This window comes from Salvelinus alpinus, chromosome 28, assembly GCF_045679555.1.
Source record: "Salvelinus alpinus chromosome 28, SLU_Salpinus.1, whole genome shotgun sequence".
Lineage (NCBI taxonomy): Eukaryota > Metazoa > Chordata > Actinopteri > Salmoniformes > Salmonidae > Salvelinus > Salvelinus alpinus.
Window position 1 is genome coordinate 46237121 of NC_092113.1, and position 13120 is coordinate 46250240.

The 13120-nt window shown below is 58.8% G+C and overlaps 1 protein-coding gene across 1 annotated transcript in view; it reads left to right on the forward strand.

Annotated features, from left to right (window-relative positions):
- Positions 1-13120, forward strand: part of LOC139556897 (protein starmaker-like) — a 54863-nt gene that overhangs the window by 37928 nt on the left and 3815 nt on the right. The window lies entirely within an intron of this gene.

Genomic DNA, 13120 nt, shown 5'->3' on the forward strand with positions numbered 1-13120 from the left:
GTTCACCTTGAAGCCCCGCCTCCCCGTTCACCTTGAAGCACCGTCTCCCCGTTCACCTTGAAGCTCCGTCTCCCGTTCACCTTGAAGCCCCGCCTCCCCGTTCACCTTGAACCGCCGCCTCCCGTTCACCTTAAAGCGCCGTCTCCCGTTCACCTTGAAGCGCCGCCTCCCCGTTCACCTTGAAGCGCCGCCTCCCCGTTCACCTTGAAGCACCGTCTCCCGTTCACCTTGAAGCGCCGTCTCCCGTTCACCTTGAAGCGCCGCCTCCCCGTTCACCTTGAAGCGCCGTCTCCCCGTTCACCTTGAACCGCCGTCTCCCGTTCACCTTGAAGCGCCGTCTCCCGTTCACCTTGAAGCACCGTCTCCCAGTTCACCTTGAAGCGCCGTCTCCCAGTTCACCTTGAAGCGCCGTCTCCCCGTTCACCTTGAAGCGCCGCCTCCCCGTTCACCTTGAAGCGCCGCCTCCCGTTCACCTTGAAGCACCGTCTCCCCGTTCACCTTGAAGCCCCGCCTCCCCGTTCACCTTGAAGCACCGTGTCCCGTTCACCTTGAAGCGCCGTCTCCCGTTCACCTTGAAGCGCCGTCTCCCCGTTCACCTTGAAGCCCCGCCTCCCCGTTCACCTTGAAGCGCCGTCTCCCGTTCACCTTGAAGCGCCGTCTCCCGTTCACCTTGAAGCGCCGTCTCCCCGTTCACCTTGAAGCCCCGCCTCCCCGTTCACCTTGAAGCGCCGTCTCCCGTTCACCTTGAAGCGCCGTCTCCCGTTCACCTTGAACCGCCGTCTCCCGTTCACCTTGAAGCGCCGTCTTCCGTTCACCTTGAAGCACCGTCTCCCGTTCACCTTGAAGCGCCGTCTCCCGTTCACCTTGAAGCTCCGTCTCCCCGTTCACCTTGAAGCTCCGTCTCCCGTTCACCTTGAAGCCCCGCCTCCCCGTTCACCTTGAAGCACCGTCTCCCGTTCACCTTGAAGCACCGTCTCCCGTTCACCTTGAAGCCCCGTCTCCCCGTTCACCTTGAAGCTCCGTCTCCCCGTTCACCTTGAAGCTCCGTCTCCCGTTCACCTTGAAGCCCCGCCTCCCCGTTCACCTTGAAGCACCGTCTCCCCGTTCACCTTGAAGCTCCGTCTCCCGTTCACCTTGAAGCCCCGCCTCCCCGTTCACCTTGAACCGCCGCCTCCCGTTCACCTTAAAGCGCCGTCTCCCGTTCACCTTGAAGCGCCGCCTCCCCGTTCACCTTGAAGCGCCGCCTCCCCGTTCACCTTGAAGCACCGTCTCCCGTTCACCTTGAAGCGCCGTCTCCCGTTCACCTTGAAGCGCCGCCTCCCCGTTCACCTTGAAGCGCCGTCTCCCCGTTCACCTTGAACCGCCGTCTCCCCGTTCACCTTGAAGCACCGTCTCCCGTTCACCTTGAAGCGCCGTCTCCCATTCACCTTGAAGCGCCGCCTCCCCGTTCACCTTGAAGCACCGTCTCCCGTTCACCTTGAAGCGCCGTCTCCCGTTCACCTTGAAGCACCGTCTCCCGTTCACCTTGAAGCGCCGTCTCCCGTTCACCTTGAAGCGCCGTCTCCCCGTTCACCTTGAAGCACCGTCTCCCGTTCACCTTGAAGCGCCGTCTCCCGTACACCTTGAAGCGCCGTCTCCCCGTCCACCTTGAAGCGCCGTCTCCCGTTCACCTTGAAGCACCGTCTCCCGTTCACCTTGAAGCCCCGCCTCCCCGTTCACCTTGAAGCACCGTCTCCCGTTCACCTTGAAGCGCCGTCTCCCGTTCACCTTGAAGCGCCGTCTCCCGTTCACCTTGAAGCACCGTCTCCCCGTTCACCTTGAAGCACCGTCTCCCCGTCCACCTTGAAGCGCCGTCTCCCCGTTCACCTTGAAGCGCCGCCTCCCCGTTCACCTTGAAGCGCCGCCTCCCCGTTCACCTTGAAGCGCCGTGTCCCCGTTCACCTTGAAGCGCCGTCTCCCGTTCACCTTGAAGCGCCGTCTCCCCGTTCACCTTGAAGCCCCGCCTCCCCGTTCACCTTGAAGCGCCGTCTCCCGTTCACCTTGAAGCGCCGTCTCCCGTTCACCTTGAAGCGCCGTCTCCCCGTTCACCTTGAAGCGCCGCCTCCCCGTTCACCTTGAAGCGCCGCCTCCCGTTCACCTTGAAGCGCCGCCTCCCGTTCACCTTGAAGCGCCGTGTCCCCGTTCACCTTGAAGCGCCGCCTCCCCGTTCACCTTGAAGCGCCGCCTCCCCGTTCACCTTGAAGCGCCGTGTCCCCGTTCACCTTGAAGCGCCGTCTCCCGTTCACCTTGAAGCGCCGTCTCCCCGTTCACCTTGAAGCCCCGCCTCCCCGTTCACCTTGAAGCGCCGTCTCCCGTTCACCTTGAAGCGCCGTCTCCCGTTCACCTTGAAGCGCCGTCTCCCCGTTCACCTTGAAGCGCCGCCTCCCCGTTCACCTTGAAGCGCCGCCTCCCGTTCACCTTGAAGCGCCGTCTCCCGTTCACCTTGAAGCGCCGTCTCCCCGTTCACCTTGAAGCGCCGTCTCCCCGTTCACCTTGAAGCGCCGTCTCCCCGTTCACCTTGAAGCGCCGCCTTCCCGTTCACCTTGAAGCGCCGCCTCCCGTTCACCTTGAAGCGCCGCCTCCCGTTCACCTTGAAGCGCCGTCTCCCCGTCCACCTTGAAGCGCCGTCTCCCGTTCACCTTGAAGCACCGTCTCCCGTTCACCTTGAAGCCCCGCCTCCCCGTTCACCTTGAAGCACCGTCTCCCGTTCACCTTGAAGCGCCGTCTCCCGTTCACCTTGAAGCGCCGTCTCCCGTTCACCTTGAAGCACCGTCTCCCCGTTCACCTTGAAGCACCGTCTCCCCATCCACCTTGAAGCGCCGTCTCCCCGTTCACCTTGAAGCGCCGTGTCCCCGTTCACCTTGAAGCGCCGCCTCCCGTTCACCTTGAAGCGCCGTCTCCCGTTCACCTTGAAGCGCCGTGTCCCCGTTCACCTTGAAGCGCCGCCTCCCCGTTCACCTTGAAGCGCCGCCTCCCCGTTCACCTTGAAGCGCCGTGTCCCCGTTCACCTTGAAGCGCCGTCTCCCGTTCACCTTGAAGCGCCGTCTCCCCGTTCACCTTGAAGCGCCGTCTCCCGTTCACCTTGAAGCGCCGTCTCCCCGTTCACCTTGAAGCGCCGCCTCCCGTTCACCTTGAAGCGCCGTCTCCCGTTCACCTTGAAGCACCGTCTCCCCGTTCACCTTGAAGCGCCGTCTCCCCGTTCACCTTGAAGCGCCGTCTCCCGTTCACCTTGAAGCGCCGCCTCCCGTTCACCTTGAAGCGCCGTCTCCCGTTCACCTTGAAGCGCCGTCTCCCCGTTCACCTTGAAGCGCCGCCTCCCGTTCACCTTGAAGCGCCGCCTCCCCGTTCACCTTGAAGCACCGTCTCCCGTTCACCTTGAAGCGCCGTCTCCCGTTCACCTTGAAGCGCCGCCTCCCCGTTCACCTTGAAGCGCCGTCTCCCCGTTCACCTTGAACCGCCGTCTCCCCGTTCACCTTGAAGCACCGTCTCCCGTTCACCTTGAAGCGCCGTCTCCCATTCACCTTGAAGCGCCGCCTCCCCGTTCACCTTGAAGCACCGTCTCCCGTTCACCTTGAAGCGCCGTCTCCCGTTCACCTTGAAGCACCGTCTCCCGTTCACCTTGAAGCGCCGTCTCCCGTTCACCTTGAAGCGCCGTCTCCCCGTTCACCTTGAAGCACCGTCTCCCGTTCACCTTGAAGCGCCGTCTCCCGTACACCTTGAAGCGCCGTCTCCCCGTCCACCTTGAAGCGCCGTCTCCCGTTCACCTTGAAGCACCGTCTCCCGTTCACCTTGAAGCCCCGCCTCCCCGTTCACCTTGAAGCACCGTCTCCCGTTCACCTTGAAGCGCCGTCTCCCGTTCACCTTGAAGCGCCGTCTCCCGTTCACCTTGAAGCACCGTCTCCCCGTTCACCTTGAAGCACCGTCTCCCCGTCCACCTTGAAGCGCCGTCTCCCCGTTCACCTTGAAGCGCCGCCTCCCCGTTCACCTTGAAGCGCCGCCTCCCCGTTCACCTTGAAGCGCCGTGTCCCCGTTCACCTTGAAGCGCCGTCTCCCGTTCACCTTGAAGCGCCGTCTCCCCGTTCACCTTGAAGCCCCGCCTCCCCGTTCACCTTGAAGCGCCGTCTCCCGTTCACCTTGAAGCGCCGTCTCCCGTTCACCTTGAAGCGCCGTCTCCCCGTTCACCTTGAAGCGCCGCCTCCCCGTTCACCTTGAAGCGCCGCCTCCCGTTCACCTTGAAGCGCCGCCTCCCGTTCACCTTGAAGCGCCGTGTCCCCGTTCACCTTGAAGCGCCGCCTCCCCGTTCACCTTGAAGCGCCGCCTCCCCGTTCACCTTGAAGCGCCGTGTCCCCGTTCACCTTGAAGCGCCGTCTCCCGTTCACCTTGAAGCGCCGTCTCCCCGTTCACCTTGAAGCCCCGCCTCCCCGTTCACCTTGAAGCGCCGTCTCCCGTTCACCTTGAAGCGCCGTCTCCCGTTCACCTTGAAGCGCCGTCTCCCCGTTCACCTTGAAGCGCCGCCTCCCCGTTCACCTTGAAGCGCCGCCTCCCGTTCACCTTGAAGCGCCGTCTCCCGTTCACCTTGAAGCGCCGTCTCCCCGTTCACCTTGAAGCGCCGTCTCCCCGTTCACCTTGAAGCGCCGTCTCCCCGTTCACCTTGAAGCGCCGCCTCCCCGTTCACCTTGAAGCGCCGCCTCCCGTTCACCTTGAAGCGCCGCCTCCCGTTCACCTTGAAGCGCCGTCTCCCCGTCCACCTTGAAGCGCCGTCTCCCGTTCACCTTGAAGCACCGTCTCCCGTTCACCTTGAAGCCCCGCCTCCCCGTTCACCTTGAAGCACCGTCCCCCGTTCACCTTGAAGCGCCGTCTCCCGTTCACCTTGAAGCGCCGTCTCCCGTTCACCTTGAAGCACCGTCTCCCCGTTCACCTTGAAGCACCGTCTCCCCATCCACCTTGAAGCGCCGTCTCCCCGTTCACCTTGAAGCGCCGTGTCCCCGTTCACCTTGAAGCGCCGCCTCCCGTTCACCTTGAAGCGCCGTCTCCCGTTCACCTTGAAGCGCCGTGTCCCCGTTCACCTTGAAGCGCCGCCTCCCCGTTCACCTTGAAGCGCCGCCTCCCCGTTCACCTTGAAGCGCCGTGTCCCCGTTCACCTTGAAGCGCCGTCTCCCGTTCACCTTGAAGCGCCGTCTCCCCGTTCACCTTGAAGCGCCGTCTCCCGTTCACCTTGAAGCGCCGTCTCCCCGTTCACCTTGAAGCGCCGCCTCCCGTTCACCTTGAAGCGCCGTCTCCCGTTCACCTTGAAGCACCGTCTCCCCGTTCACCTTGAAGCGCCGTCTCCCCGTTCACCTTGAAGCGCCGTCTCCCGTTCACCTTGAAGCGCCGCCTCCCGTTCACCTTGAAGCGCCGTCTCCCGTTCACCTTGAAGCGCCGTCTCCCCGTTCACCTTGAAGCGCCGCCTCCCGTTCACCTTGAAGCACCGTCTCCCCGTTCACCTTGAAGCGCCGTCTCCCGTTCACCTTGAAGCGCCGTCTCCCCGTTCACCTTGAAGCACCGTCTCCCGTTCACCTTGAAGCGCCGCCTCCCCGTTCACCTTGAAGCGCCGTGTCCCCGTTCACCTTGAAGCGCCGTCTCCCGTTCACCTTGAAGCGCCGTCTCCCCGTTCACCTTGAAGCGCCGTCTCCCGTTCACCTTGAAGCGCCGTCTCCCCGTTCACCTTGAAGCGCCGCCTCCCCGTTCACCTTGAAGCGCCGTGTCCCCGTTCACCTTGAAGCGCCGCCTCCCGTTCACCTTGAAGCGCCGTCTCCCGTTCACCTTGAAGCGCCGTGTCCCCGTTCACCTTGAAGCGCCGCCTCCCCGTTCACCTTGAAGCGCCGCCTCCCCGTTCACCTTGAAGCGCCGTGTCCCCGTTCACCTTGAAGCGCCGTCTCCCGTTCACCTTGAAGCGCCGTCTCCCCGTTCACCTTGAAGCGCCGTCTCCCGTTCACCTTGAAGCGCCGTCTCCCCGTTCACCTTGAAGCGCCGCCTCCCGTTCACCTTGAAGCGCCGTCTCCCGTTCACCTTGAAGCACCGTCTCCCCGTTCACCTTGAAGCGCCGTCTCCCCGTTCACCTTGAAGCGCCGTCTCCCGTTCACCTTGAAGCGCCGCCTCCCGTTCACCTTGAAGCGCCGTCTCCCGTTCACCTTGAAGCGCCGTCTCCCCGTTCACCTTGAAGCGCCGCCTCCCGTTCACCTTGAAGCACCGTCTCCCCGTTCACCTTGAAGCGCCGTCTCCCGTTCACCTTGAAGCGCCGTCTCCCCGTTCACCTTGAAGCACCGTCTCCCGTTCACCTTGAAGCGCCGCCTCCCCGTTCACCTTGAAGCGCCGTGTCCCCGTTCACCTTGAAGCGCCGTCTCCCGTTCACCTTGAAGCGCCGTCTCCCCGTTCACCTTGAAGCGCCGTCTCCCGTTCACCTTGAAGCGCCGTCTCCCCGTTCACCTTGAAGCGCCGCCTCCCCGTTCACCTTGAAGCGCCGTGTCCCCGTTCACCTTGAAGCGCCGTCTCCCGTTCACCTTGAAGCGCCGTCTCCCCGTTCACCTTGAAGCGCCGCCTCCCGTTCACCTTGAAGCGCCGTCTCCCGTTCACCTTGAAGCACCGTCTCCCCGTTCACCTTGAAGCGCCGTCTCCCCGTTCACCTTGAAGCGCCGTCTCCCGTTCACCTTGAAGCGCCGCCTCCCGTTCACCTTGAAGCGCCGTCTCCCGTTCACCTTGAAGCGCCGTCTCCCGTTCACCTTGAAGCGCCGTCTCCCGTTCACCTTGAAGCGCCGTCTCCCCGTTCACCTTGAAGCGCCGTCTCCCCATTCACCTTGAAGCGCCGTCTCCCATTCACCTTGAAGCGCCGCCTCCCGTTCACCTTGAAGCGCCGTCTCCCGTTCACCTTGAAGCGCCGCCTCCCCGTTCACCTTGAAGCGCCGTGTCCCCGTTCACCTTGAAGCGCCGTCTCCCGTTCACCTTGAAGCGCCGCCTCCCGTTCACCTTGAAGGGCCGCCTCCCGTTCACCTTGAAGCGCCGTCTCCCGTTCACCTTGAAGCGCCGTCTCCCCGTTCACCTTGAAGCGCCGCCTCCCGTTCACCTTGAAGCGCCGTCTCCCGTTCACCTTGAAGCGCCGTCTCCCGTTCACCTTGAAGCGCCGTCTCCCGTTCACCTTGAAGCGCCGTCTCCCGTTCACCTTGAAGCGCCGCCTCCCCGTTCACCTTGAAGCGCCGTCTCCCGTTCACCTTGAAACGCCGTCTCCCGTTCACCTTGAAGCGCCGTCTCCCCGTTCACCTTGAAGCGCCGTCTCCCGTTCACCTTGAAGCACCGTCTCCCGTTCACCTTGAAGCGCCGTCTCCCCGTTCACCTTGAAGCGCCGTCTCCCGTTCACCTTGAAGCACCGTCTCCCGTTCACCTTGAAGCGCCGTCTCCCCGTTCACCTTGAAGCACCGCCTCCCGTTCACCTTGAAGCACCGTCTCCCGTTCACCTTGAAGCGCCGTCTCCCCGTTCACCTTGAAGCACCGTCTCCCGTTCACCTTGAAGCGCCGTCTCCCGTTCACCTTGAAGCACCGCCTCCCGTTCACCTTGAAGCGCCGTCTCCCGTTCACCTTGAAGCGCCGTCTCCCCGTTCACCTTGAAGCGCCGTCTCCCGTTCACCTTGAAACCCCGCCTCCCCGTTCACCTTGAAGCACCGTCTCCCCGTTCACCTTGAAGCCCCGCCTCCCCGTTCACCTTGAAGCGCCGTCTCCCCGTTCACCTTGAAGCCCCGTCTCCCCGTTCACCTTGAAGCACCGTCTCCCCGTTCACCTTGAAGCCCCGCCTCCCCGTTCACCTTGAAGCACCGTCTCCCCGTTCACCTTGAAGCCCCGTCTCCCCGTTCACCTTGAAGCGCCGTCTCCCGTTCACCTTGAAGCCCCGCCTCCCCGTTCACCTTGAAGCACCGTCTCCCCGTTCACCTTGAAGCCCCGTCTCCCCGTTCACCTTGAAGCACCGTCTCCCCGTTCACCTTGAAGCACCGTCTCCCCGTTCACCTTGAAGCACCGTCTCCCCGTTCACCTTGAAGCACCGTCTCCCCGTTCACCTTGAAGCACCGTCTCCCCGTTCACCTTGAAGCCCCGCCTCCCCGTTCACCTTGAAGCGCCGTCTCCCCGTTCACCTTGAAGCCCCGTCTCCCCGTTCACCTTGAAGCCCCGCCTCCCCGTTCACCTTGAAGCGCCGTCTCCCCGTTCACCTTGAAGCGCCGTCTCCCCGTTCACCTTGAAGCCCCGCCTCCCCGTTCACCTTGAAGCGCCGTCTCCCCGTTCACCTTGAAGCGCCGCCTCCCCGTTCACCTTGAAGCACCGTCTCCCGTTCACCTTGAAGCGCCGCCTCCCGTTCACCTTGAAGCGCCGTCTCCCCGTTCACCTTGAAGCGCCGTCTCCCGTTCACCTTGAAGCGCCGCCTCCCCGTTCACCTTGAAGCTCCGTCTCCCGTTCACCTTGAAGCGCCGCCTCCCCGTTCACCTTGAAGCGCCGCCTCCCGTTCACCTTGAAGCGCCGCCTCCCCGTTCACCTTGAAGCGCCGTCTCCCCGTTCACCTTGAAGCGCCGTCTCCCGTTCACCTTGAAGCACCGTCTCCCCGTTCACCTTGAAGCCCCGTCTCCCCGTTCACCTTGAAGCCCCGTCTCCCGTTCACCTTGAAGCGCCGTCTCCCGTTCACCTTGAAGCTCCGTCTCCCGTTCACCTTGAAGCTCCGTCTCCCGTTCACCTTGAAGCTCCGTCTCCCGTCCACCTTGAAGCACCGCCTCCCCGTTCACCTTGAAGCACCGCCTCCCCGTTCACCTTGAAGCTCCGTCTCCCGTTCACCTTGAAGCCCCGCCTCCCCGTTCACCTTGAAGCCCCGCCTCCCCGTTCACCTTGAAGCACCGTCTCCCCGTTCACCTTGAAGCCCCGTCTCCCCGTTCACCTTGAAGCCCCGCCTCCCCGTTCACCTTGAAGCACCGCCTCCCCGTTCACCTTGAAGCTCCGTCTCCCGTCCACCTTGAAGCACCGCCTCCCCGTTCACCTTGAAGCACCGCCTCCCCGTTCACCTTGAAGCTCCGTCTCCCGTTCACCTTGAAGCCCCGCCTCCCCGTTCACCTTGAAGCCCCGCCTCCCCGTTCACCTTGAAGCACCGTCTCCCCGTTCACCTTGAAGCCCCGTCTCCCCGTTCACCTTGAAGCCCCGCCTCCCCGTTCACCTTGAAGCCCCGCCTCCCCGTTCACCTTGAAGCCCCGCCTCCCCGTTCACCTTGAAGCCCCGTCTCCCCGTTCACCTTGAAGCCCCGTCTCCCCGTTCACCTTGAAGCCCCGTCTCCCCGTTCACCTTGAAGCCCCGCCTCCCCGTTCACCTTGAAGCACCGCCTCCCCGTTCACCTTGAAGCCCCGTCTCCCCGTTCACCTTGAAGCCCCGCCTCCCCGTTCACCTTGAAGCCCCGTCTCCCCGTTCACCTTGAAGCGCCGTCTCCCCGTTCACTTTGAAGCCCCGCCTCCCTGTTCACCTTGAAGCACCGTCTCCCCGTTCACCTTGAAGCCCCGTCTCCCCGTTCACCTTGAAGCCCCGTCTCCCCGTTCACCTTGAAGCCCCGTCTCCCCGTTCACCTTGAAGCCCCGCCTCCCCGTTCACCTTGAAGCACCGTCTCCCCGTTCACCTTGAAGCCCCGCCTCCCCGTTCACCTTGAAGCCCCGTCTCCCCGTTCACCTTGAAGCCCCGCCTCCCCGTTCACCTTGAAGCCCCGTCTCCCCGTTCACCTTGAAGCGCCGTCTCCCCGTTCACTTTGAAGCCCCGCCTCCCTGTTCACCTTGAAGCACCGTCTCCCCGTTCACCTTGAAGCCCCGTCTCCCCGTTCACCTTGAAGCCCCGTCTCCCCGTTCACCTTGAAGCCCCGTCTCCCCGTTCACCTTGAAGCCCCGCCTCCCCGTTCACCTTGAAGCACCGTCTCCCCGTTCACCTTGAAGCCCCGCCTCCCCGTTCACCTTGAAGCCCCGTCTCCCCGTTCACCTTGAAGCCCCGTCTCCCCGTTCACCTTGAAGCCCCGCCTCCCCGTTCACCAGTCAATTACCAATTGAGATGAATGGTCTTCTAAAAGCTCATGTTTTACTCCAGCAGCAACCAGCTGAGGAGCAGCAGGGTATAATCACTCTCTAAATAGGCTCTGTATGCTGTGCACGTGTGATAGGTCTGTTGGATAAATAAGATACATGATGATTAATCAAAATACACACAGGTCAATTTTATTCCACTAAATTAGGCAAATGAACCTATAAACCGATAAGCATGATGGTCAAATGTATTTACATGGACTGAATAAAAAGCATTATTTTACAATGTGTGATATTTCTCCCAGTCATTTTGGCCTGCAACAGTTTTATTTATCAGCATGTACACATGTGGCTGGGCCTCTATAGAGCCCCACAGTGGAGTTGTCATAATACCCATAAAACCTTGTGGTCAAACTGGAAAATGGGTCTAATTGTTTTTCCACCGTTCATTTTTCCCCATAGGGAATATTACAAACACTTAAAAGACATTACACTGCTGCCCTCTAGTGGATATAAATGAACAGTGAATGAATGGCCATCACAGTGAGAGAGGACAGATGAGGGTTGTACTTGCAAGATTCCTGATTTCTGGAAAAGCTGGGAGTTTGGGGAAAGTTACTGGAATTTTTCAACACTTAAAGAGATTTAAGAGCAATTAGAACTGTTCTACATAACTGTACCTCAACACTGCAAAACACGAGAGAGAGAGAGAGAGAGAGAGAGAGAGATCTGAGAGACAAGGCAAGAAGGGCCTTCTATGTCATCAAAAGGAACATAAATTTCAACATACCAATTAGGATCTGGCTAAAAATACTTGAATCAGTCATAGAGCCCATTGCCCTTTATGGTTGTGAGGTCTGGGGTCCGCTCACCAACCAAGATTTCACAAAATGGGACAAACACCAAATCGAGACTCTGCATGCAGAATTCTGCAAAAATATCCTCCGTGTACAACGTAGAACACCAAATAATGCATGCAGAGCAGATAACCACTAATTATCAAAATCCAGAAAAGAGACGTTAAATTCTACAACCACCAAAAAGGAAGCGATTCCCAAACCTTCCATAACAAAGCCATCACCTACAGAGAGATGAACCTGGAGAAGAGTCCCCTAAGCAAGCTGGTCCTGGGGCTCTGTTCACAAACACAAACACACCCCACAGAGCCCCAGGACAACAGCACAATTAGACCCAACCAAATCATGAGAAAACAAAAAGATAATTACTTGACACATTGGAAAGAATTAACAAAAAAACAGAGCAAACTAGAATGCTATTTGGCCCTAAACAGAGAGTACGCAGTGGCAGAATACCTGACCACTGTGACTGACCCAAACTTAAGGAAAGCTTTGACTATGTACAGACTCAGTGAGCATAGCCTTGCTATTGAGAAAGGCCGCCGTAGGCAGACATGGCTCTCAAGAGAAGACAGGCTATGTGCTCACTGCCCACAAAATGAGGTGGAAACTGAGCTGCACTTCCTAACCTCCTGCCCAATGTATGACCATATTAGAGAGACATATTTCCCTCAGATTACACAGATCCACAAAGAATTTGAAAACAAATCCAATTTTGATAAACTCCCATATCTACTGGGAGAAATTCCACAGTGTGACATCACAGCAGCAAGATTTGTGACCTGTTGCCACAAGAAAAGGGCAACCAGTGAAGAACAAACACCATTGTAAATACAACCCATATTTATGCTTATTTATTTTAACTTGTGTGCTTTAACCATTTGTACATTGTTACAACACTGTATATATATAATATAACATTTGTAATGTCTTTATTGTTTTGAAACTTCTGTATGTGTAATGTTTACTGTTAATTTGTATTGTTTATTTCACTTTTGTATAATATCTACCTCACTTGCTTTGGCAATGTTAACACATGTTTCCCATGCCAATAAAGCCCCTTGAATTGAATTGAATTGAAGAGAGAGAGAGAGAGAGAGAGAGAGAGAGAGAGAGAGAGAGAGAGAGAGAGAGAGAGAGAGAGAGAGAGAGAGAGAGAGAGAGAGAGAGAGAGAGAGAGAGAGAGAGAGAGAGGTTTTGTTAAGTATTTTTGTAACCTCTGAGGTATGTGTGTGCCAATAGGATGCAGTGTTTTTGATTCTTGAAATTGATTACTTATGTTTGTATGATTCTGTTTAATGTGTTCCCAGGGGGGAAGGGGAAGGCACCTAGGGAGTGCTTAGGCAAGAGGCCTGTGGGCATACATAACCTGTAGTATTTACTGTCTATACACACTAGGTAAGACCTGGGTGGACCACCCCTGTATTTTGGTTAGAGCACCAGGTGGTGCTAAGTTAGGTAAGTAGTGGGTGGGCAGGTAAGGTAGGAGGGGGGGCTTTGAAATTTACTTTCTTTGCTTCCGTCCAGCCCCTTTTCTCCAAAATGACCGTGTGACGGAATAAATTCCCTGTAAACGGTACCATTCTCTGCCTTTGTCATCCTTAATCACACCTACAGTCCCATACCTCTTTACCTCCACCTACAGTCACATACCTCTTTACCTCCACCTACAGTCCCATACCTCTTTACCTCCACCTACAGTCCCACACCTCTTTACCTCCACCTACAGTCCCACACCGCTTTACCTCCAACTACAGTCCCACACCGCTTTACCTCCACCTACAGTCCCACACCTCTTTACCTCCACCTACAGTCCCACACCGCTTTACCTCCACCTACAGTCCCATACCTCTTTACCTCCACCTACAGTCCCATACCTCTTTACCTCCACCTACAGTCCCATACCTCTTTACCTCCACCTACAGTCCCATACCTCTTTACCTCCACCTACAGTCCCATACCTCTTTACCTCCACCTATAGTCCCATACCTCTTTACCTCCACCTACAGTCCCTTACCTCTTTACCTCCACCTACAGTCCCATACCTCTTTACCTCCACCTACAGTCCCATACCTCTATACCTCCACCTACAGTCCCATACCTCTTTACCTCCACCTACAGTCCCATACCTCTTTACCTCCACCTACAGTCCCATACCTCTTTACC